The 25,989-nt window shown below is 34.8% G+C and overlaps 1 protein-coding gene and 1 pseudogene across 4 annotated transcripts in view; one reads left to right on the top strand and one right to left on the bottom strand.

The window, feature by feature from the left end:
• MDGA2 (MAM domain containing glycosylphosphatidylinositol anchor 2) overlaps positions 1–25,989 on the top strand; it is an 868,798-nt gene that overhangs the window by 710,665 nt on the left and 132,144 nt on the right. The window lies entirely within an intron of this gene.
• Positions 867–25,839, bottom strand: LOC105719903 (small ribosomal subunit protein eS8-like; annotated as a pseudogene).

The following is a 25,989-nucleotide window of genomic DNA, read 5'->3' as shown; positions in this document are numbered from 1 at the left end:
TGAGGAAGTTGAAATTTACACCAGATACTCATCTGGAATACCAGGAAAATGAAATACTGAGTATTATTTTCTGTGTTTAATAACATAAGTAAAGAAAAAAGACTGATGATGCAGATATAGGGACCAGTAGCTATGCCCTGGGTGTTAGAATCTAGAGTTCTGAGATATCCAGTGGAATCATATAAAATATTTGACATATCTTTAAGTAATATAACTATGTTTTATTACTAATATACTTACAGCACTATATTTGCACTTACATTCATATTATTTATAATATAATGAATATATACTATATTGTTACATATTAATATATAAATGTAATTCTAATATGAATTCTATTAATGGTAGTTATATTCTATACATTTACATAAATTAATATTCAAACTAATTTTATTGAGGGTCCCAGTAAATATTATGAAGTTAGCAGTTTGTTGGATGCGGAAGAGAATTAATCAAAATTCTTACCCTCTCCCATCTGTTTTGAATGGCAAAAACAAGAAATATGTTAGTGAAAAGTTACCAAATAACTGAAATTATTCTCCTTTAACGTGTGGAGTGTCAAAAACTTTAAGTTTTGACACCTTCAGCACCTTGATATTACTGAAAACCAGGCCTGCAACCAGGAAAATATTGAAAGTCATCCCTACAGAGCAAGGAGACTGAACAAATTAAACAAGTTCTCAAATGTATGACATTTAATTTTTAATTCTCCAGTGGCACTTGGGATATCTCAACTTTTGGTATAAATTTTTTGATGATGCTTTGCTGGAAGCATACTTAAAGAAATTACATTCTTTTTTCGGGGGTGGGGGAACAGAACAATAAACACCTTTATTACATGGGTGAAGACAGAAAACGAGGATTTATATGCCTTTCTGGGCCTTGGTTTTCCTAATCTAGAACTCCAGCTCTTTGCCCTCTAGCACATAGCCACCTCCTCGGCCACACTGTCCCGGCCTTGAGGCAATGCAGGCAAGAAAGCTTGCCCTGCTGGAACTGCTCCTCCAAGAGACTACTGATTTTGGCATTCTCTTTCCTTTCATCGTATTTCTTCTAAAAATTTTTTTAGATCATTTTTTGTTTAAAATCTCTTCTTCCTCAGGAGTCAGCTTGACTCCCTTCTTGCGGCCCAGGGGCAGCGCATAGTGGGACTTGTGCCACTGTTCGTACGGTGTGCTGTCAATGAGCACGATGCAGTTCACCACGGTCTTGGTGCGACCAGCTCATTATTAGACACATTGTAGGCAACATCAGTGATCCTAGTTTTTCGATTACAACACTCTGAGCCCCAAGAGAAATTCCCCACATCCAGTCTCAGGGCATGGTATTTCTTGTTACCTTCCCGCACATGGACTGTGTGGATGCGGCGGGTGCCAATCTTGGTGTTGGCAGCCGGGCGCCCCAACTCGTACTTCCGCTTCTTGTGGTAGGGCTCTCTCTTGCTCCGGGTCTTGCAGCGCTTGCGCCAGTTGTCCTGGGAGATGCCCATCGCTCGGCACTGGCTGGAAAGAGCAAACATATTATATTCTTAATAGAAAATTACAAGATTCTGTTAATTTCAAATTTATAAGTCCTAAAATATAACTGTGAAGAAAATTTCAGAAAATTTTATTTAAAAGTTAAAAGTAATATGACCACACTAGAAAATATATTTATCAGAAAAATATTAATGAGAATATTGGATTCAGCTAAGCAACTGAACAAGGTACATGATTGTTTTCCAAAAACAATTTTATTTTATTTGTAATGCTCCTTTAACCAATATAATTAAAAATATTTCTTTAGGAGTATGCATAGATACATGATGTATTTTACTTTTTAAAAATATTTTTGCATTAGTTTTTTAGAGGAACTAATTTTTGGTTATACCAATATATTAAAACTTATTTGTCAATATGTAAATATTTTAATGATTATATACCATTTTAATACTATTACACCATTTTAATCATAGTATAATACCATTTTAATAATTTAGGGACCTCCTTTACATGGTTTGGAAGATAAATTATATGGTTACTCTACTGGTCTTTTCATGTTAGTCCGTATGTCATACGGTGTCTTTTATTGCAATAACTTGTGTATACAGCTGAACTGCTGAGGGTAATTGAAAAGTTCTTGTTATAGCACGTGGGTCTGACATCACTCCGAAATACTATGTCTGAAAGAGTATTTAATATTTAGGTGATGCTCAAATATTTTTGAATGAATGACTGGACTCATAAATTGGATTCTATGCATATCACACACATATTGCTCAACTTCTGAAGCTCTAAGTTGCACTGATGGCGTCCTCCCCTCCATCACTTCTGCAAATATGCTTTTTGGTTTGTCACTTCTGTGATTTTGTTTATAGAATCATTCACCTCTGTGGTCAGTCCATATCTTTTAGTTAACTAAGACCCAAATATAGTAAGTAAAAATGCACATTCAGAAACTGTACAATGTTCTGATTTTTAGTCCCAGCCCTCTTTACTGTGAATGCTACCTTCTCACAATTTTCTTGACTTCCTTCTCTCTGTGTTATCAAAAGATTATTTACAAACCAAGTCACGATAACCTAGATCACTCCATCCTACAGTGATGTGCTCTTTTTGTGAAAACTTACAGCTACCACTTGACATTTTTAAACTATTAAACTTATCCATTATGTTACTTAAATGTTTATATATTTATGCCCTATCTTTTTAACTTAACCATAAGCCCTATGAAAAGAGGGACCTTGTATTATTTCTCACAGTGCCTGAAATGCTTACTTGCCTACCGTAGTACTGAGAGCATAAATTCATATTTTAATTTATTATATCCTGGTATAGACTCTGAAAAAGCCTCTTAAAGGGTAAAAAAATGTCTTAGATGGTAGTCTTCAATCTCAATAGAGATTTATTGTCATAAATATATGTTGTTATCCGAAGACAAACAGTAAATGCTCTTGAAAATCAAAGATGGTCAAAAGTCAGAATTTGAAACATAGGCGTAAGTCAAAGGTATTTGGAGTTCAGTTCCAGATTACTACAATAAAGCAAATACTGGAATGAGGCAAGTCACACAGTCTTTTAGTTTCCTAGTACATGTTAAATTTATAGTTACATTATACTGTTGTTTATTAAGTATGCAATAGCATTATGTCTAAAAAGTATACATAGCTTTACTAAAAATACTTTATTGCTAAAAAATATGTGCAATCATCTGAACCTTTAGCGAGTCATAATGTTTTTGCTGGTGGAGGTTCTTGCTTTGATGTTTATGGCTGCTGACTCAATGAGGTGCTGGTTGCTGAAGGCTGTGGCAATTTCTTAAAATAAAACAATAATGAATTTTGCCACATAGATTAACTCGTCATTTCATTTCAGGAAAGATTTACCTGTAGCATGTCTTGACGTTCGGCAGCATTTCACCCACAGTAAAAATTCTCTCCAAATTTAAGTCAATCCTCTCAAACCCTGCCACTGCTTTATCAATGAACTTTATGTACTATCTAAATCCTTTGTGGTAATTCAACAATGTTCACAGTGTCTTCACTAGGAGTAGATTCCATCTCAAGAAACCACTTTCTCTGCTCATCCGTATAAAACAACGCTTTATCCGCTGAAATTATTTTGTGAGATTGCAGCAATTCAGTCACATCTTCAGGCTCAACTTCTAATTTTAGTTATCTTGGTGTTTCCAGCACATCTGCAGTTATTCCCTCAACTGAAGTCTTGATCCTCTCAAAGTCTTCCATGAATGTTGGAATCAACTTTTTCCAAACTCCTGTTAGTGTTGATATTTTGACCTCCTCCTGTTAATCACAAATGTAGATTGTAGCATGATTCACAATGTCGATTTAGCATAATTCTTAAGGGCCCTAGGACTTTGGAATGGTATTTGAGCATTGACTTATACTTAAAGTCAGTAGCTACATTAGCACCTAACAATATAATCAATCTGTAATTTGAAGGTTTGAAGCCATGCATTGACTTCTCCTCTTTAGCTATGAAAGGTTTAAATGGCATCTACTTCCAATAGTAGGCTGTTTCAGCTACATTGAAAATCTGTTGTTGAGTGTAGCCACCTTTATCAATAACCTTACCTAGATCTTCTGGATAACTTGCTGCAGCTTCTACATCAGCACGTGCTGCTCCATCTTGCACTTTTAAGTTACCGTGACGGCTTCTTACCTTTAATTGCATGAATCAACCTTTGCTAGCTTCAAACGTTTCTTCTGCAGCTTCCTCACATCTTTCAGTTTTGATACCATTAAAGAAAGTTAGGACCCAGCTCTAAATCACGGTTTGGGTGAAGGGCATGTTGTTGCTGGTTTGATCTTTTATTCACACCACTAAAACTCTCCATATCAGCAATGACGTTGTTTTGCTTTCTTATTTCTGTGTTCACTGGAATAGCACTTTTAATTTTCTTCATAAACTTTTTCTTTGCTTTTACAAGTGGGCTATTTGGAGCAAAAGACATAACTTCTGGCCAATCTCAGCTTTCACTGTGCTTTCCTTACTAAGTTTAATCATTTTAAGCTTTTGATTTAAAGTGAGAGATATGAAACTTTTCCTTTCATGTGAACACTTAAAGGCCATTGTAGGGTTATTAATTGGCCTAATTTCAATATTGTTGTATCTCAGGGAAGAGGAAGGCTTAAGGAGAAGGAGAAGATGAGAGATGGGGAACAGCTGGTTGTGGAGCAGTCAGAACACACACACACATACACACACACACACAGTTTGTCAAATGTGCACAGTTCCTGGCACTCCAAAACAATTACAACAATAACAATAGTAAGATCACCGATAAAACCTTCACATTTTGGATATAATAATAATGAAAAAGTTTGAAATACTTTAAGAATTATCAAAGTGTCACACAGAGACAGAAAGTGAGCAATATGCTGTTGGAAAAACGGCACTAATAAATTTGCTCAATGCAGGTTTGGCACAAATCTTCAATTTGTAGAAAATTCATTGATGAAACAGTAAAGTGTAGCACAATACAACAAGGTGTATTTTTACATAGTTACAATGTTGAATAGCAACCTGTGTTTACATGAGCAGTCAATTCATCTATATGTTGAAAGCCTATAAAATGACCTGTTTTGCAAACTCAGTATTTAAGAAAAATGTAGTTACCAAAATACTCAATGTGAATGGAGATATAAATATTATCTTGCCTCTCTGAGTCATTCAGGAAAGATATAGCATTTTTTATAATAGGGATTCTGTAGTATTCTCTCAATGTTTCTAAATGCAGCAACTATGACTTGGCAGAGCCAATGATAACAGTTTTTTCCTGCTACCAACAATAATCTCCAAAAGCAGAAACTTCGTATTTACAGTTGCTTGATATAAAGGGATTTATGGCACATTAAAAATTCATTGCTTTTTCTGTCAGTACCTGTATGTGAAATACAGTGAAAAAAATATTTTTATAGTTATTATTTTGAAGTATATCATGAGAGCCTCCACTATAATGTCTGGTAATGGTAATTAATATCAGCAGCAAAACACATTGCTGTCTAAATTACTGCCCATATTCTTCATTTCTTCATTTAATGTATCACTTCAATATTAGCATATATGTTAAATATCTTCCTTAAATTATAAAAGAAGCCAATTATGAAACCTAATGACAGTGATATATTAAAATATTTTCTATATATGAATGGTTCCTAACATATTTTTCATCAGAATTTTTTTTATAATAGAGTAAATTAAGACAATGTGATCACTATATTTGTTAAGACACAATCTTTTTTTTTTTTTTTTGAGACAGTTTTGCTCTGTCACCCAGGCTGGAGTGCAATGGCACGCTCTCAGCTCACTGCAACCTCCGCTTCCTGGGTTCAAGCAATTCTCCTGCCTCAGCCTCCCACGTAGCTGGGATTACAAGAGTGTGCCACCACGCCCAGCTTTTTTTTGTATTTTTAAGTACAGACTGGGTTTCAACATGTTGGTCAGGCTTGTCTCGCACCCCTGACCTCATGATCCACCCACCTCAGCCTCCCAAAGTGCTGGGATTACAGGCGTGAGCCACCATGCCCAGCTGTTAAGATACAGTTTTACAGCTACTGGAATTATAATCATTTTTGTTTTATTTTCTTGTTTTGTTTGTTGTTTTGTTGAAACTATTATACCTAGAACACAAAAAAGTGTTTTTAATGCTTAAGAAAAATAAAATAACATACTTGTTAAATATAAAAACACTCTGAAAAAAATTGTAAGCCATAAGCAAGAACTGGAAACCAAACCACCTCTACTCACTCACATTTTTGGTAATGAAATTTATTTTTATAGTTCCTAACTACTGAGACTAAAGCAACACATTATCTACCTTTTTGGCCTATGATGAGCCTTCACAATTTCACCAGCAAGATTTTCAAGGATATTTCTTTTGCTGAGCGCCCCCCTACATTATATCCCCAACTTCTATGGTTGTGAAAGAATCCTTTATTTCTGAAAAGTTTTATACCTACTTAGTTTACTGCCATATTATTGATCAATATTATATCTGTAGCTGGTTTGTAAAGGATGATCAATTTATATTGCATTTGTCAAACTAAGCATCTGTCTTCTTAAGTAAAATTCTGACTTAATTAGAACTATCAGCTTATAAAATTGTTAGTAATAATAGGCTTCCTAGTGTAAAAGGCAGCATTTTAACTACATTTCTGGGAGGCCAATATTTACCTAATTATGGCTGTCATGTGGCCAAAAATAAAATAGATTATCTAATTATGATTACTTACTAATATAGTTAGGATTACTTATTCTAGAAAATGAAGTCTCTGTTTTCATCTTTTTTGTTTTTTGCATTAATGTTTGTCAACCATTGTGACAGAAAAAAAAATTAGAAATTTAACTTGTTCTTATTTCAACCCATTCCATTCATATAATCCTTTAAGAAAAGTGAGGGCCTTGAATTCTAGAGTGACTAGTAAAAGTGTTAAAAAAAAAAAAAAAAAAAAAAAGAAGAAGAAGAAATTTGAAAATTGGCTTTTTTTCTGATATGAAATTCCTAGAGTTAATTTTTATTCTTGGAGCTTGATGATACATATGGCATATAGTCGTGTATACTCTAATATTCTGTATCTATTTTATAAAACAAAAATGTAAATGAGAATTTGGTCTCCATGTTATTAGTGACATAATTTGCATAGACAGTATTTTTTGACTTCGGTCTTAAATTCCAAGAGAATGATGAAGTTTGAATAATATGAAATGGTATGTTTCCATTCTAAGGCATAAACTTGCTAAAATTACAATTACTATTCAATTATCTAGTCATTAGTTTCAATAATGGTGCATATAAACTGAGAGAAGATGAATAAGAAAAGCATAGTTTCTGTCTGTGAAGTTATATTCCTGAAAACTCAATTCTGGAAGAATTACTTTTAGCAAAATAGGAGAAAAATATGTTAAATAACTGAAGAAATGTGTGAAAGAATGAAAGGTCTTTACAGTCATTAAGTAAAACAGTGAAGACAACACACTCAATTCAATATCAATTAATAGCATTATATGTACCAATAACTGATATGATAGCTTTGTTTTGGGATCGTTTTTTATATTTTCAAAGAATTATTCATAGATTGGTTTTTATGCATGCTACATAATATAAAACAAAAGCAAATTTCTGCCTGAATGTCTAACCACCTGTTAGAGAAAACTGCTCTAACCAAGCTGGTTTTTTTTACTTTCTGATTCACAAGTATGAAGTCACATTAAATGGTATCATTGGTTCTAGAAGTAAAGAATGATGTCGCTGTCCTTTTTCAGTTCTGTTTTTTAAATTTTGCGGTAATCTTCGTTCAATTTCTGTAACAGTGGTTCATTGACGTTCTGTTTTGTTCTTTTTTGTTTTGTTTTAAGCCACTGTGTTTTTATGCTTTTTATTTAAAGCCATTGAGTTCATTTTTCTTTATTGTGGTTAAATATACATAATATAGGCCGGGCACGGTGGCTCAAGCCTGTAATCCCAGCACTTTGGGAGGCCGAGGCGGGTGGATCACAAGGTCAAGAGATCGAGACCATCCTGGTCAACATGGTGAAACCCCGTCTCTACTAATACAAAAAATTAGCTGGGCATGGTGGCGCGTGCCTGTAATCCCAGCTACTCAAGAGGCTGAGGCAGGAGAATTGCCTGAACCCAGGAGGCGGAGGTTGCAGTGAGCCGAGATCGCGCCATTGCGCTCCAGCCTGGGTAACAAGAGCGAAACTCCGCCTCAAAAAAAAAAAAAAAAAAAAAAAATATATATATATATACATAATATAAAATTTACCATCTCAAATATTTTTAAGCATATAGGTTAGTGGTATTAATACATTCATAATGTTGTGTATCCAACACTATCTGTCTTCATAACACTTTCCATCTTGTAAAACAGCAACTCTCAATATATTAGAAAATCACTCTCCATTTTCCCTGAATATTTATGTGTTGAAACCTAATCACCAATGTGGTTAGGTATTAGAGGGTTGGTCCTTTTGGGAGGTGGTTAGGCCATGAGGGCAGAGCTCTAAAGAATGGGATTAGAGCCTGTGTAAGAGAAGTTCAGGATTTTTGTCTTGCTCCTTCTGGTTGTGAGGACATAGCTAGGAGCCTGATGTCTGAAGCAAGAAACTGGCCTTCCTCAGACACTGAATCTGCTGGTACCTTGACCTTGAACTTCCCTGCTTTTAGAACTGTGAGAAATAAATGTTTATAATCCACTCAATTTATAGTATTTGTTATAGCAAGTCAATTGGACTAAGAAATCTCCTCCCCCAGTCTCTGACAACCACTGTTTTATTTTTGTCTCTAAAAGTTTAACTTCTCTAAGTACTCTATATGAATGAAAACATAAAGTATTTGTCCTTTTGTGACTAGTTTTATGTCAGCTAGCATAATGTCCTCCAAATTCATCCATGTTGTAGCATATGTCAGAATTTCATTCCCCTTAAAAGCTGACTGATTCTATTGTATGTATAGACCTCATTTTGCTTATCCATTCATCTGTTGGTGAATACTTGCTTTGATTCCATATTTTAGCTGTTGTGAATAATGCTGATATGAACATGGATGGACAAATATATCAGAGACTCTGCTGCAATTAGGTATACACTTAGAAGTAGAATCCCTAAATCATGTAGTAATTTTATTTTTTTTAATTCTGAGGAACCAACTATACTGTTTACCACAGTGACTGTGCCATTTTGCATTCCCTCCAACAATGCTTAAGGGTTCTAATTTCTCCACATTCTCACCAACACTTGTTTTTTTTTTTTTAAGTAGTAGCTTTTCTAATGGGTATTAAATGTTATCCCATTGTAATTTTAATTAGCATTTTACTAATGACTAGTGATGTTGAGCAGTTTTATTTGCTTATTGGCAATTTGAATATTTTTGGAGAAATATCTATTCAAGTTCTTTGCCCATTTTTGAATTGAGTTATTGCTTTTTTGTTGAGTTTTAGGAGTTTTTATACATTCTCCATACTGATTGCTTATCAGCAATGTGAGCTACAAATATTTTCTTTCATTTTGTGGGTTATAGTTTTACTCTGTTGCTATTTTAATGCACAGTTTGAAAAAAATTTATGAATTCCATTTGTTTTCTGTTGTCATCCATGCCTTTAGTCTCATACCCAAAAAATTACTGCCAAATTCAATGTCATAAAGTTTTGTCCCATGTTTTCTTCTAAGAGTTTTATATTTTTAAATCTTACATTTAGATCTTTGACCCATTTTAAATTAACTTCTGTATACAGTATAAGGTAATGATCTAACTTTATTCTTTTGCGTGAAAATATCCAGTTTTCACAGCACCACCAATAGAAAAGATTATTCCCCATTGAATCGGCTTGCCTCCTTTTACAAAATGTTTTTACCTGTATGCAAGGGATATTTCTGGGTTCTCTATCCTCTTCCATTGATTCATATGTCTATTTTTATACCAGTACCACACTATTTTGATTGCTAGAGCTTTGTAGTGACTTTTGAAATCAAGACGTGTGAGTCTTCCAACTTTGTTCTTTTTCTTTTTCAAGATTTGTTGTGGCTATTTAGGGTCCCTTGAGTTTCATGTGAATTTTAGAATGGGTTTTCTGTTTCTGTAAAAAAAAACAAATGCCATTGGGATTTTGATAGGGATTGCATTGAATCTGCATGTGTTTTGGGGTAGTTTTGATGTAGTAAAAATATTAGGTCTTCTAATTAATGAACATAGCATGTATTTTCATTTATTTATGTCTTCTTTGTTTCTTTCAGAAATTCTATAGTTTCCATTGCACAAGTCCTTTAATTCCTTGGTTAAATTAGCTCCTAAGTATTTAAATGAATTCTTATTTATTTTATTACTGTTGATACTATTATAAATGGATTTTTTTTTGTAATTTATTTTTCAAAATGTTCATTGTTGGTGTATAGAAATGCAACTAATTAGCTGGGTGTGGTGGCATATGCCTCTCATTCCAGCATTTTGGGAGACTGAGGTGGGTCACTGAAGTCCAGAAATCTGAGGTTGCAGTGAGCTATGATCATGCCACTGTACTCCAGCCTGGGTGACAGAAGAAAACTGAAGAAAGAGAGAAAAGGAGAAGGGGAGGAAGGGAGAAAGGAAGCAAGGAAGGAGAAAGAGGAAGAGAGAGAGAAAGAAAGAAAGGAAGAGGAGAGAGAAAGAGAGAAAGATAGTGAGAAAGAAAAGAAAGAAACTGATTTAGTGTGTTGACTCTGTTGCTTGCTTACTTTTCTGATTTCATTTATTCCAACAGCTTTTTAACATGGGATCTTTAGAGTTTTCTACATGGTTTTCTATCATCTGCAAACAGAGGTAATTTTAGTTTGTCCTTTACAATTTGGATGCCATTAGTTTGGGGTTTGTTTCATTGTACCTGAAACACCTTTAGCTGAAACAATCTTTTGGCTTTTAGAATAAGGTGCCTACTTTTCACTGATAGCTGCATTTTTGAATGCATATATTCTAAATCTTTGTTGCTTTTTTATTTTATTTCAAAGTAATCTGAGTCCTGTCATGACAGTCTTGCCTTCCATATAGAGCTTCCTGCATTGTCTGTTAGACATTGACCAATTATTTGATTTAGGCATGGAGTCCGGGTCAGTGTTTCGGAAAGCGGCTGATCTGCAAACTTTTTGTACAAGCTACACGATAGGATTACATTGTTTCTATTAAAATATAAGTTGATGCACAACTTCCTTTATTGAAAAAGACTTTCTCAAAAAAATTACCAGCTGAACTTCACTGTGATGTTGGTCGATTTTTTGTAAACATAAGTTTTCAACTCCTTTGAGTAAATACTAAGGTCTATGATTACTGCATCATATGGTAAGAGTATGTATTCTTTTGTAAGAAACTGCCAGACTGTTTTCCAAAGTCGGTGTGCCGTTTTGCATTCCAACAGCAATGAATGAAAATTCACACTGCTATGCATCCTGACCAGCATTTGGTGGTGCAAGTGTAGTGGATTTTGGCCATTCTAATAGCAGTATAGTGGTATTTTATTGTTTTAATTTGCATTGCCTTGATGCCATGATGCACAGCATCTCTTGAAATACTTAATTTCCATCTGTTTGTCCTCTTTGGTGAGGTATCTGTGAAGGTCTTTGGCCCATTTTGAAAATCAGGTCATTTATTTTCTTGTTATTGCGTTTGTAGAGTGTTTGTATATTTTCAATAACAATCATTTATTAGATGTGTCTTAGCAAATATTTTCTCCCAGTCCATAGTTTTTATTTTCTTGACAGTGGTCTTTATTCAGCTTCAAAATTATTTATTTCAGTAATTATGCCATTGGTGTCATATCTAAAAAGCTATCAACAAGCCCAAGGTCATCTAGCTTTTTTCTACGTTATTTTGTAGTAGTTGTGTAGTTTTGGACTTTGATGTCATGTGATTTGGATTTGGATCTAAACCTGTTATCTGAAATGTGTGGGTTGCTTGAAAATTTAACTTCTCAGATTTAATTTCCTTATCTATAAAAAGTAGATAATGACAATACTTTACAAATTTGTTGTAAGGATTAAATGAAGTAATAAGTATGTGAAATATGATAGCACAATCATACTGAGTAAATTAACTTAAGGAGGTTTTACTTTCCATTGTTTTAACAACCCAAAGTCAACAGTGGTCCAAAAATACTACAGGATTAAAAAAAATTATTGATAATATATTTTACATACTTGTGAGGTACATGTGAGGACATGTTACATGGATAGAAGGTGTAATGATTAAGTCAGGATATCTGCGGTAACCATTACCATGAATATTTATCATTTCAAATCTTCTCTTTTTAGCTATTTTTATTATATAATACATTGTTGATAACTATGGTCTCCCTAATCTGCTACCAAGTATTAGGGTTTATGTCTTCTATCTACCTGTATCCACTAATTAACATATCTGGTATCCTCTACCTCCATTAGATCTAATTTTTATCACTTACATATGAAAAAGAACGTGGTATTTTTCTTTCTGTGACTGTCTTATGTCATATTAAGATAAAGTCTGCCAGTTTAATCCATGTTACTGTCTGACAAGATATCAGTCACTTTTATTGCTGAATATCACCCCATTGTGTATATATGCTACATTTTCTTTATTCATCCATTGATGGACACATAGGTTGATTCTATATCTTTGCTATTGTGAATCATGCTGTGATAAATGTGCAAATTCGGGTACATATCACTTTGATATATCGATTTCTTTTCCTTTGGATAAATATCCAGTGGGATTGGTGGATTGTAATAGTTCTATTTTTAGTTTTTTGAGAAACTGCCATGATGTTGGTGTACTAATTTACATTCCCACCAGTAGTGCAGGAATTACCTTTTTTCAGCGTCTTCACCAGAATCTGTTTTTTGTTTTGTTTTGTTTTTCTGTTTCTGTTTTTTTTTTTTTTTTTTTTTGGTTTTGGTCTTTTTAATAGCCATTCTAACTGGGGTAAGGTGACATCTCATTGTGGTTTTGATTTGCATTTCCCTAATGATTAACATCCTAGTGATGTTGAGCAGCTTCTCAGATGCCTGTTGGCCATTTGTATGTCTTCTTTTGAGAAATGTCTATTCATGTCCTTAGGCCACTTTTAATGAGATTTTAAAAAATTTGTTATTTGGGTTCCTTGTATATTCTAGGTATTATCTTTTGTCAGATTAATGGTGTGAAAGTATTTTCTCCCATTCAACAGCTTGTCAGTGCATTCTGTAGTTTCCCTTGCTGTGCAGGTGCTTTTTACTTTAATATAGTCCCATTTGTCTATTTTTGTTTTGGTTGTGATTTCAATGTCTTAGCCATGAAATCTTTGTCTAGACTGATGTCTTAAAGTGTTTCTCCTATGTTGTTTTCTAACTGGCTTTATAGTTTTAAATTTTACATTTAAGTCTTTAATCCATCTTGGGTTTGGACCTGGGTAGAGACAGGAGTGCAGTTTTCTTCTTCTGCATATGACTATTCAGTTTTCCCAGCACTATTTATTGAAGATAGTATCTTTTCCCCAGTGTCTGTTCTTGGAACCTATACAGAAAGTCAGTTGGCTGTAAATATGTGGATTCATTTCTGGACTCATTATTCCATTCCATTGGTCTATATCTGTTTTTATATGAATACTATACTGTTGTTACCATGGCCTTGTATTATATTTTAAAGTTGGGTAATTTAATGTCTCTATCTTTGTTCTTTTTGCTTAGGATTGCTTTGGCTATTCTAGCTCTTTTTGGGTTTCATATAAATTTTAGGATTTTTTTCTAATTCTGTGAAAGATGATATTAACATTTTGATAGAGATTATAGTGAATCCTTAGGTAGCTTTGAGCAGTAGAATCATTTTAATGACATAATTCTGATTCATGAACACAGATTGTCTTTCCAATTGTTTGTGTCCTCTTTATTTCATTAGTCCTGTAGTTGCCCTTGCAGAGATCTTTACCTCCTTTGTTAAATTTATTCCTATTTTTTGTAGCTATTGTAAGTGGGATTGTTATCTTGATTTCTTCTCAGCTGGTTCACTATTGGTATATAGAAACACTACTGATTTTTATGTGTTGATTTTGTTTCCTGCAACGTTACTGAATTCATTAATCAAATCTAGGAATCTTTTATGAAGTCTTTCTATTTTTCTAGACCTAAGATCATATCATCAACAAAGAGGGACTTTGACTTCCTGTTTTTTCAATGTAGATGCCTTTTCTTTTTCTTGCCTAATTGCTCTGGCTAGGAGTTCCAGTACTATGTTGGTATACTGCTGAATTCAATTTGGTAGGATTTTGTTGGAGATTTTTTCATCTACCTTCAGGGATTTTGGCCTGCTGTACTGTGAGCCTGACTCTGGGGATGGTGGAACCACTGTCAGTGGGAGGAACTTAGGCAGGCACCTGTGGGGCAGGTGATCTCCCCTTGTCTTGGTCCCATAATAGTCTGCACCAGCAGCAGCAGCAGCAGAGAGATTTCTCCTCAGGGTGTATGAAAAGCCTCCCACCTTGGCCAGCTGTGCCAGAGGTGGTGTTAGCCCCAGGGCAGGTTGCAGTTCTTTGGGAACTGAGCTTTCAGAATGGCACCATGTTGCACCTGCCTAGATCTCAGAAACCTGTGGAACCCAGAATGAGTTTCTTCTCTGGAGCAATTCCTCTACATAATATCAAGGCAGCTTTCTGTGTTAGTCTTAAGGCCCCTAGAGAGTCAAGGGGTTTTCTCATGCCTAGGATTATTGAAGTCATTGGTGTGGTTGTGAAGCCCTGGGGGGTCAGTCGCTCACACTTTTCCTGCATCTGCAGCTTCTTCCTTTATTGCAGTATTTTGAGGGAGAGGAAGAGGGACTACATTTACATCACTTTTATTACTGTATATTATTATAATTGTTAAATTTTATTAGTTATTGTTGTCCATCTCCTACTATGCCTAATTAAATGAAAATTTATCATAGGTGTGTATGTATAAGAAAAAAATAGTAAATATAGTGTTCAGTACTATCTGCAAGTTCTGTCATCAGCTGGGGGTCTTGAAATGTACCCTGCATGGATAAGGGGGAACAGCAGTAATGAATAAAACTCAGGAACAGCCAAATAGAAAAGACGCAGTGGGTAAGGACTGACGTAGGTGAGGTTTAGATCTTACACGCACTCTTCAGGCACACCACCCTGCCAACATTTCTATGTGTTCATGGAGAGAGAGGTTGTCATACACTAAGTGTAGCAATTTAACCTTTTTTAATGGACAATGGAAGAATTAGATTCACTGACCTGATACTCTAACTCCTAGATTTTCTTTTATAAATACTGCATTTGTAAATAATCTAGAGCACAGTTTTTCCTTAAATGACTTTAATCCCAGCAAAGAAACAGATAACAAGTATTTGGTTGCACCTGCCCAGGCCTCAGAAACCTGTGTATTTGGTTGGGCATGCTTGTGACTTGGGAAGACAAGGCTCAAGAGGAAATCACTCTAATGAGTATATATTTCTCAGTGCCCCTGTAATGGTTAAATAATTAAGAATGTACTTACATGAAGTCCTCCAAATAGACAAGACTGTTTCAACTCCTCTTTCAACTGTAAGTGATTGAAGACAGCCCGATGCATATTTAACATCCATGATCACACACTCCCCATATTTAAAAACAGGCTATACTAATATTCCTTAATAGTCATTTGAAGGTTTTATTATTTAAACATCTTTTATTATTTTTAAAATTAAAAATATTGCTTTGCCTACAGTTTTGGCAACTCATTGAAACTGGTGATTGGTTTTCACGAAATAAAGGCAAAATTTTATCATAGTGCCAAAAAATACATGAACTACTCTCTGATCCCCTTAATAAGAAATAGACACAAATATACATTTTCCTATAATCTTGTATTTTCATGCATTATTCTTCCCAAATAAGGTAGACATCTGTATATGGATTTAAATATTAGGACTAAGTATTTGGAAACCTTGCCGGACATCTTGAGCCAGTAGATACAAAAAGAAAATGCCAAAATCAGAATTTATTTTGAGCATTTGTTACTTAATGGCTTTATTACTACTGACACTTATATATATTAGAATAATACATGGGTAATGCCAAAATTAATGTACATGAAGTACATTGCCATGTAAACTGGAATTTGAATTTGATTTAAAATTCTGTAACATTTTTCTTCAAGTTACTATTTTTATTCTAATACTTTGATGCTTTCCGTAAAGCATGACTCTTACTTATTACCATTGCAAGTTTGTGAATTCTAAATGGTGGTGTGAGTAGGTCAACCTCTATTTTAATTAATTGATAACTTTAAATAACCAGTAAGGCAAGATTTTCAAAGTCATCTTTTAGTCATGAACCACTGGTAGTATTTGCAATTGGAAATGATGTGACATAGGTTGTTTTAAAGAACATACATTCTGGAATCAGATTGCCTCATTTGAATTTTTAGTCTGCTACTTTTTAGCTGGACGACTTTGCTTAATTTTTCTGTTCTTTTTTTTCTTCTATAAATGGGTTATTGTTGTTACAAAAACATAATCTGTGTGAATATCTTAACACAGTTATCTAGCATTTAGTAAACAGTGTCAAGAAATATAATTTTATTTTTATTTTTATATTCTTCTTCCTTTAGTATACATGCAGTGTGGTAGTTTGATAAATAGACTTTTGAACCAGATATTTTAGTATAAGTGAAAAACCTCATGTAATTCATTTCCTTCATGTTAAATATTTCATAACACATTCAGAATAAATTTTATACCATAAAAAACTGATTCTATCAGAATAGTGAGCTTTTTTTTTTTTTTTTTTACACCTGAAGCTTTCTTTCATCATATTCGAAGTTTTCACACTATACATTTAATCATAACTGCAAAGGCCTATCCTTCTCACTGGATATTGCAAAGAATGAAATGTCAAACTGTTAATAGCTAGTATGCTTAAAATGAACTTTCTTATCAGGAGATGTTTTCCACTGGCAGACTTGAGTGCACTATAATGAGTGTGCTTGGTTTCAAATAATTTAGCTTTTTTGAGGTGAAGAAACTACCCTGGAATCAAAGTAGTGTGGGAAGTCTTTTAAACAAAAGGCCTTTTAAATAGCCTTTAATTTAGGGATGCTTCCCAACTCAGACTCTTAAACTTTATGAAAATATACTGTGTTTGAAGAATTTTAACCCAACATTGTCATTCTTCCTTTCAGGCCATTGAAAATTGGATAGGCTGAATCTTTCAGGTGTGGACAAATGACATTCATATAGAGAGAGAGTCTAGAAAAACCCCATATTTGGTAACAATTCATTGACTTAAATAGTTTCAAAAATTCTCACAAAAATCATTTATAAAAAAGTAAATATGTATTTTGGGAGATTTTACCATTAGGCATAATTTATTACACTGATAAACTCTTCCACTTAAAGCGAAGTTTCTTCTTTCATAGGAAGAAAAAAAGTAGCTGCAAACACATTTAGCTTTCTTAGGAAAATACAAATATAACCTGAGACCAAATGTGTTTTCACTTTTTAGCATTTGACTCCAGTATCATTAATCTTTTTTTTTTAAGTTTTATTTTTTAAATTGTACTTTAAATTCTGGGGTACATGTACAGATCTTACAGAATTGTTGCATAAGTATGCACATATGCTGTCTCCTTCCCCCGTCACCTATATCAGGCATTTCTCCCAGTATTCTCTCTCCCCACCCCCTGCTATCCCTCCCCTAGCCCCTCACCCCACAATAGACCCGGGTGTGTGATGTTCGTCTCCCTGTGCCCATGTGTTCTCATTGTTGAACACCTCCTATGAGTGAGAACATGTGGTGTTTGGTTCTCTGTTCTTGTGTCAGTTTGCTGAGAATGATGGTTTCCAGATTCATCCATGTCCCTACAAAGGGCACGAACTCATCATTTTTTATGGCTGCATAGTATTCCATGGTGTATATGTGCCACATTTTCCAGTCTATCGTCGATGGGCATTTGGGTTGCTTCCAGGTCTTTGCTATTGTAAACAGTGCCGCAGTGAACATACATGTGCATGTGTCTTTATAATAGAATAATTTATAATCCTTTGGATATATAGCTAGTAATGGGATTGCTGGGTCAAATGGAATTTCTATTTCTGGGTCCTTGAGGAATCACCACACTGTCTTCCACAATGGTTGAACTAATTTACACTCCCACCAACAGTGTAAAAGTGTTTAACGATCACCATTCTAACTAGTGTGAGATAGTATCTCAATGTGGTTTTCATTTGCATTTCTTAAACAACCAGTGATGATGAGCGTTTTTTCATGTTTGCTGGCCTCATAAATGTCTTCTTTTGAAAAGTGTATGTTCATATCCTTCACCCACTTTTGTATGGCTTTTTATGTTTTCTTCTTGTAAATCTTCTTTAGTTCTTTGTAGATGCTCAATATTAGCCCTTTGTCAGATGGGTAGATTACAAAATTTTTTCCCCATTCTGTTGCTTGCTGGTTCACTCTAATGATTGCATCTTTTGCTATGCAAAAACTCTTAAGTCTAATTAAATCCCATTTGTCTATTTTGGCTTTTGTTGCCAATGCTTTCCGGTGGTTTAGTCACGAAGTCCTTGCCTATGCCTAAGTCCTGAATGCTTTTGCCTAGGTTTTCTTCTAGGGTTTTTATAGTGTTAGGTCTTACGTTTACATGTTTAATCCATCTGGAGTTAATTTTAGTTTAAGGTGTAAGGAAAGGGTCCAGCTTCAGCTTTCTGCACATGGCTAGGCAGTTTTCCCAACACCATTTATTAAACAGGGAATCCTTTCCCCATGGCTTATTTTTGTCAGGTTTGTCAAAGATGATCAGATGGTTGTAGATGTGTGGCATTGCTTCCAAGGCATCTGTTCTGTTCCACTGGTCTATATCTCTGTTTTCGTACCAGTACCATGTTGTTTGATTACGGTAGCTTGCAGTACTAGTTTGAAGTCAGGTAGCGTGATACCTCCAGCTTTGTTCTTTTTGCTTAGAATTGACTTGGCTATGTGGACTCTCTTTTAGTTCCATATGAAGTTTAAGGTGTTTTTTTCCTGAAGTTTTCTTTTTCTGCTGAGTCTCTGCCTGGTTTTGGTATCAGGATGATGTTGGTCTTCTAAAATGAGTTAAGAAGGTGTAAGGTATATTGCCGAGTTAAAATGAGGAAACTGAGGCCAGTGAGAAAAAATGAGAATCCAATTTATTCAGCTCCCGGGCGAGGTTCTGTGGTCCAGGAAGGGGCCAGAGAAGTCGCAATGGGCTTCTCAGGGTGTGGGGTTTTATAAGAAGTGGAGGTAGTTGATTGGTCATTGGGAAACAAAGAGCAGACAATTTCATTGGTAAGGAGATTTGATTGATTGTTAGGGAAACAAAGAGCAGACAGTTTCATTGGTAGGCTGACTGGCTGGGGAGGTTAATGTTAAACTGCCATTGGACAAATCTTCCGCGGCCTTTTTAAATTTTGAAAGGGTTGAGTGAGGAATGCAGGAGTGGGCGTGTGGAGCCTGAATGGAGAAACCAGATAGGAGCAGGTGTGGGGAGCCAGCACAGAGAGATAAGTGTGTCCATTTGGCTCTTCAGCGAGGCAGCCGGCCTTACAGAAGGATTCCCTCTTTTTGTATTGTTTGGAATCTTCACTCCACTTTAGGATTACATTCCAAACCTGTCTACCTGTGAACTATTAAATTCCAACAATATCCTGTTCATTGACTGCAACGTCCTGGCTCCCAGATGCCTTGGTTCTCAATGTATTTGCTTTTCAAGTTTCAAGTTGTCCTAGCAAATCAATCTGTTGGCTGTCTTCTCCCACGAGTTTCCTTCTGAATCGTTTTCTTCCTGAACCAGCTTAGACTGTCCCTTACACTGCGCCTGCTCAATGTTTTTCCTCTTTGTCCTTTTGACTCTACTCATAGTGTCAGACTCTTGACTTTTTAAGGATATAAGGCATTGTTTCAGTTACTTCTTGATGTATAACAAACTACTCCGATACTTCAGAGATTAAAATAACCACATTTTATTATATCCAATTATAGTAATTCTAATTAGTGGATGGCTGATCTAGTCTCCAGTGTCCAAGATGGTTTCATATGTCTGGAACCATGTTAGCGGACAATGGGAAGTCTAAGCTAAACTCTGCCCTCTCCTTCTCCATATTGTCTCCCGGCCTCTTCACATGGTTTCTGCAGAGGAGTAGCTGAAGTTTTACATGGGGTTCAGAGCTTCCAGAGTAGGCATTTCAAAAGATAGGAAGTGGAACTGCCAGACTTGTGTCCGTGTCCCAGAAAGGATCCCCACATCTCATTATTTATGATTATTCTCCTTAAAAGCTTCTTTAATTTTCTCTAACCCCATAAGTGATTATATTCAAGAGTAAAGTCCATATTTGGTACTTATTTTTTGTCTATATTCACTCTGAGATAGCTCAATAACTATAACCTGCAATCAGGCCTTTCTTCTGAGTTTTAGATCCATATTTTCCCTTGACAATCAGCCAAATGTTTCTGGGCATGTAACAGACAAAATACTATGTAAAACTTATCCAATTTAAACAACTAAAAATTCTAGACAATATTGTAAAATTAATATTAAAAATTTAAAATATTTATTTGAAAAATACTTTATCAAATTTAATGAAAGAAGTACAGTGAGGTTACTTTTGCCTTGAGGGTATTTGCTGAACATGCGCAAGTTTGAGCTTCAATTCCAATGGCATCTTTAGGCAAGAGGTGCAGATCTTAAAACCCAGAGTATTCACTGGGGGAGAGATCTGTTGGTAGAACTTTCTCCCAAGATTTAGGAACCCAAATGATTATATCTGTAGGGTAGGAGTGAAGCAGAATTAAACCCAACCTACACATTCCCACTCCCAAGGAAGTGCAAGAAATGTGTGACTTTGAAATGAACAGGATGGGATGTTGTGGTAATCCATTCTTGAAATTATAGTCACAAGCTGACCTTTTTATAGATTTTTTTTCTTATTATACTTTAAGTTCTGGGATACATGTGCAGAACCTGCAGGTTTATTACAGAGGTATACATGTGCCAAGGTGGTTTGCTACATACATCCCCCCTGTCATATACATTAGGTATTTCTCCTAATGCTGTCCCTCCCCTAGCCCCCAACAGGCCCTGGTGTGTGATATTCCACTCCCTGTGTCCATGTATTCTCATTGTTCAGCACCCACTTATGAGTGAGAACGTGGTGTTTGGTTTTCTGTTCTTGTGTCAGTTTACTGAGAATGATGGTTTCCAGCTTCATCCATATTCCTGCAAAGGACATGAACTTATTATTTTTCATGGCTGCATAGTGTTCCATGGTATATATGTGCCACATTTTATCTGGTCTATAATTGATGGGCATTTGGGTTGGTTCCAAGTCTTTGCTATTATGAAGAGTGCCACAATAAACATACATGTGCCTGTGTCTTTATAATAAAATGATTTATAATCCTTTGGGTATATACCCAGTAATGGGATTGCTGGGTCAAATGATATTTCTAGTTTTAGATCCTTGAGGAATTGCCACACTGTCTTCCACAATGGTTGAAGTAATTTACGCTCCCACCAACAGTTGAAAAGCATTCCTATTTCTCCAGCATCTGTTGTCTCCTTATTGCCATTCTAACTAACTGGTGTGAGATGGTATCTCAATATGGTTTTGATTTGCATTTCTCTAATGAACAGTAATGACGAGCTTTTTTCATGTTTGTTGGCTGCATAAATGTCCTCTATTGAGTAGTGTATGTTCATATCCTTTGCTCATGAGTTTTTATTTTTCTTGTAAATTTGTTTAAGCTCTTTGTAGATGCTGGATATTAGCCCTTAGATGGGTAGATTGCAAAAATTTTTTCCTATTCTGTTGGTCGCAAGGTCACTCTAATGATAGTTTCTTTGCTGTGCAGAAGCTCTTAAATTTAATTAGATCCCATTTGTCTTGGCTTCTGTTGCCATTGCTTTTGGTGTGTTAGACATGAAGTTTTTGACCATTCTTATATCCTGAATGGTATTGCCTAGGTTTTCTTCTAGGGTTTTTATGGTGTTAGGTCTTCTGTTTAAATCTTTAATCCATTTGGAGTTAATTTTTGTATAAGGTATAAGGAATGAATCCGGATTCAGCTTTTTGCATGTTGCTAGCCAAATTTCCCAATACAATTTATTAACTAGGGAATCCTTTCCCTGTTGCTTTTGTCAGGCTTGTCAAAGATAAGATGGTTGTAGATGTGTGGAATTACTTCTAAGGCCTTTGTTCTGTTACATTGGTCTATATCTCTGTTTTGGCACCAGTACCATGCTGTTTGGATTACTATAGCCTTGTAATACGGTTTGAAGTCAGGTAGCATGATGCCCCCAGCTTTTTTCTTTTTTTTTTTTTTTTGGCTTAGAATTGTTTTGTCTGTGTGGGCTCATTTTTGGTTCCATATGAAATTTAAGGTGGTTTATTCCAATTCTGTGAAGAAAGTCAATGGTAACTAACTTGATTGGGATAGCATTGAATCTATAAATTACTTTGGGTAGTATGGCCATTTTCATGATACTGATTTTTCTTACCCATGAGCATGGAATGTTTTTCCACCTGTTTGTGTCCTCTCTTATTTACTTGAGCAGTGGTTTGTAGTTCTCCTTGAAGACGTCCTTCACATCCCTTGTTAGTTGTATTCCTAGGTATTTTATTCTCTTTGTAGCAATTGTGAATGGGAGTTCACTCCTGATTTGGCTTTTTAACTCAATTGATCATTCAAATAAGCCTTAAGTCATACACTTTATTTAATGTGCTCCTAGACAGTGATGTCCATAGTTGCATGTGGACACAAATTTTCTCTGGAGAGAGAAACCATCATTTTAGGCATCAAAATAGCCTATAAATATTTTTAAAGGGCAATAAATAGTACAGAATTTGTCAAAATTAATCAAGAACATACAGGAAGACAGTACTGTGAATGAAAACCAACAGGAAAACTTCCTCAAAACTTCAATTGAAATTATCAGGCAGTATAAAACAATTACTTTGTTTAAAGAAATGTAAGACAAGTTTACCTTTTCAGGTAGTGAAAACATACAAAAGAATGTGGTGTTGCAGGTATACAAAAAGCTACACAGAAATTGAATTAAAAACATAGTATATATTTTGCAGATTAAGCTGGATTGGAGAAAGAATTAATGAACTGAATTTACTCAGAAGAATTTATTCATAATGTAGTGCAGAAACACCAACAACAAGTAGAAAATTTGGAAGAGGTGTTAAAAGACACCAAAACCAGAATGAACAGGGTCATCTAATGAGGATATAAAGAAGGAAATACAGGTGTTAAACAGCTAATGATGAGAATTTTCCAAAATTTCCTTAGATGAAGGACACCACAGTTGTTAAGAAGTCCAACAAACTTCAAACCCGTAAGTGAAAAGAAACCCATCCCTAAGTACCATATATTGAAACTGCAGGACAGCAATGACTGACAAAGGTATTTTAATAGTAGCTGGAGGGAAAAAAAAAAGACATTGACATCAAAGTGTAAGACTTTAAGTTGATCTCTTTACACCAACAATGGCCATGTGAAGACAGTGGAATTAATTATATAATGATGCGCTGAAAGAACAAAGCCTGCCAACCCATAAGAAAAATTCCTTTTAATGTTTTATATATCTATCTATAAAACATTAAATATCTATACATGTAGATGACAGATATATGTGTATATATAAAATATTAAAAGATATATACATGTCTTTTATATAGGACATAAATTCTAAGTGTGTATATGCACATATATACACATATGCATATGCAGATATGTCCATTTATGTGTATATGTACATATACACATGAAAAATGAAAAATTTTCATGTACATTTATATACACACATACATATGTGTGTATATAAAAATATATACATGTATATACACACATATATACATACATATACTGTGGGCCCTCTATTTACTTCCCCACATCTCTAATTATGAATTATTTTCGCATGCTTATGAGTAGCTAAGTGTTGGACCGCCTCAGGAAAACATAGCACTATTGTGTATGGTGTCCTATAGAGAACTTCAGTCGTCTCTGGCCATAGCATTAAGAGCGCTTGCTTTCATAGCCCCACAAACTAAAATACAATTTTTAGAAAATCATGATCAGAGAATTCACTAAAGGCATGATAGATCTAAAGGATAAGACACAAGCAAAGTGGTCACAGATGGAAAGTCTATAATGAAAGAAGGAATGAAGGGCAAATAAGCTAGCAAATATCTGGGTTTTTAAAATACTATAGATATACAATATTATACTATAATAATATAATGTACAATAGACTTTTTTTTTTCTTTTTTTTGTGAGACAGAGTCTTGCTCTGTTGCCCAGGCTGGAGTGCAGTGGCACGATCTAGGCTCATCACAACCTCTGGCTCCCAGGTTTAAGTGATTCTTCTGCCTCAGCCTTCCAAGTAGCTGGAACAACAGGCATGCTGGCTAATTTTTGTATTTTTAGTAGAGAAGACTTTTCACTCTGTTGGCCAGGCTGGTCTTGAACTCCTGACCTTGTGATCTGCCCGCCTCAGCCTCCCAAAGTACTGGGATTAGAGGCGTGAGCCACCACGCTTGACTATAATGCACAATAGACATTTTATTAAAAAAAAAGAGAATTGAAATTCATGACTCAATAACACATGTTAAAATGAGAATAAAAGGAACAAATAAATTATCCTTAGATTACTGTTTTCTTCAGTGATATGTAAGGGTATTGATAGATACGTTAAGTAGGCATGTTGCAAGCTTTAGGACAATCAGAGTGATAGAAACAGAGTAAATAAGTTGTCAACTAGTAGCATAAAAAGATCAGAATGATAATATAATCCATCCATCTAAAAGAAGGCAATAACAAATAGTAGAAAACAAATAGTACAAAGTAAGTTACAGTAAATTTAAGGCAGAAATCTAATATAATAAGTAGATAGAGTAAATGTCTGTCAATGAATAAAGTGCTAAGTGCTCTGGGTAAAAAAAAAGAAATTGACAGACTCTTAAAAAATCTTAATAAAAAATAAGCTCATGATGTTTAAAAGAGATGCTTGTAAAATATAAAGATACTGAAAGTTTAAGAATAAAATGATGGCAAAAATATCACATGCAACTAGTAACAAATGCCAATGTAGCTATAATAATGATGTTAGACTATATATGCACATATATATTTCATATATATATTAAAGCATTGCTGGTGATAGAGATTGTAGTGATAAAATACTCAATATTCAATTCATAGACAACATGAAAGAATTCTAAATTCATATGTACTGAGTAGCATAGCCTCAAAATAGGCAAGGCAAAAAGGAGGTAGAACTACAAGGAGTATTTTTTAAATTAGGATCTAAAACTAATAACGTTCTTAGAGGAGTTTAACATACTCTTCTGAATTAATTCAACTGGAATAACTAGGCAAAAGTAAAAAATGAATACACAACTATATAGATGATTTGGACAATTCCTAGGTATTAGACTTGACCCCATAGATACATATCATACTTCACAAGCACACATTATTCCTTATTAGTGGGTTTACCCAGGACAGAAATCTATTATATATTCTGCTATACAGCATGTGTTAACAAATTCAGAGGATTGAAAACACGTGACTATTTTCTCTGACTATAATTCATCTAAGAAAAACAATCAAAAGCAAAGAGAAAATAAAATAAAACATTACCCATACGTTTGGAAATGAAGAAACACTGCTTCTGGATGGGGACTGAAAGGTGCATGAAATTGACACACTCAACATATTCCAATCTATTTCTCCTTTTCCTGTCTTCATGACTGGCACTATTATCCACTTCATTGCCTAAGGCATTATTTTTGGTCCTACTGACCTCACCTTAGTTCAGGCTTTCACCAATGATGCAATTTTCTTTACAGCTTGTCTCTTCACTCTAAAAAAGAAATATATTGATAATACTAGAATTAATAGGATAGTTTAAAAATATTTTCTGAAAGTAGTAAGAAGGATTAGTCAGCTCCACTAGTTTCACCTGCAAATACATTTGTAAAGCAGTGAGGCTCATTTACTTT

The sequence above is a fragment of the Aotus nancymaae genome, unplaced genomic scaffold (genome assembly GCF_030222135.1).
Source record: "Aotus nancymaae isolate 86718 unplaced genomic scaffold, 86718_ANA_hifiasm-v0.15.2.pri h1tg000062l, whole genome shotgun sequence".
Classification (NCBI taxonomy): Eukaryota; Metazoa; Chordata; class Mammalia; order Primates; family Aotidae; genus Aotus; species Aotus nancymaae.
This window is presented reverse-complemented; position numbering and strand designations above follow the sequence as displayed.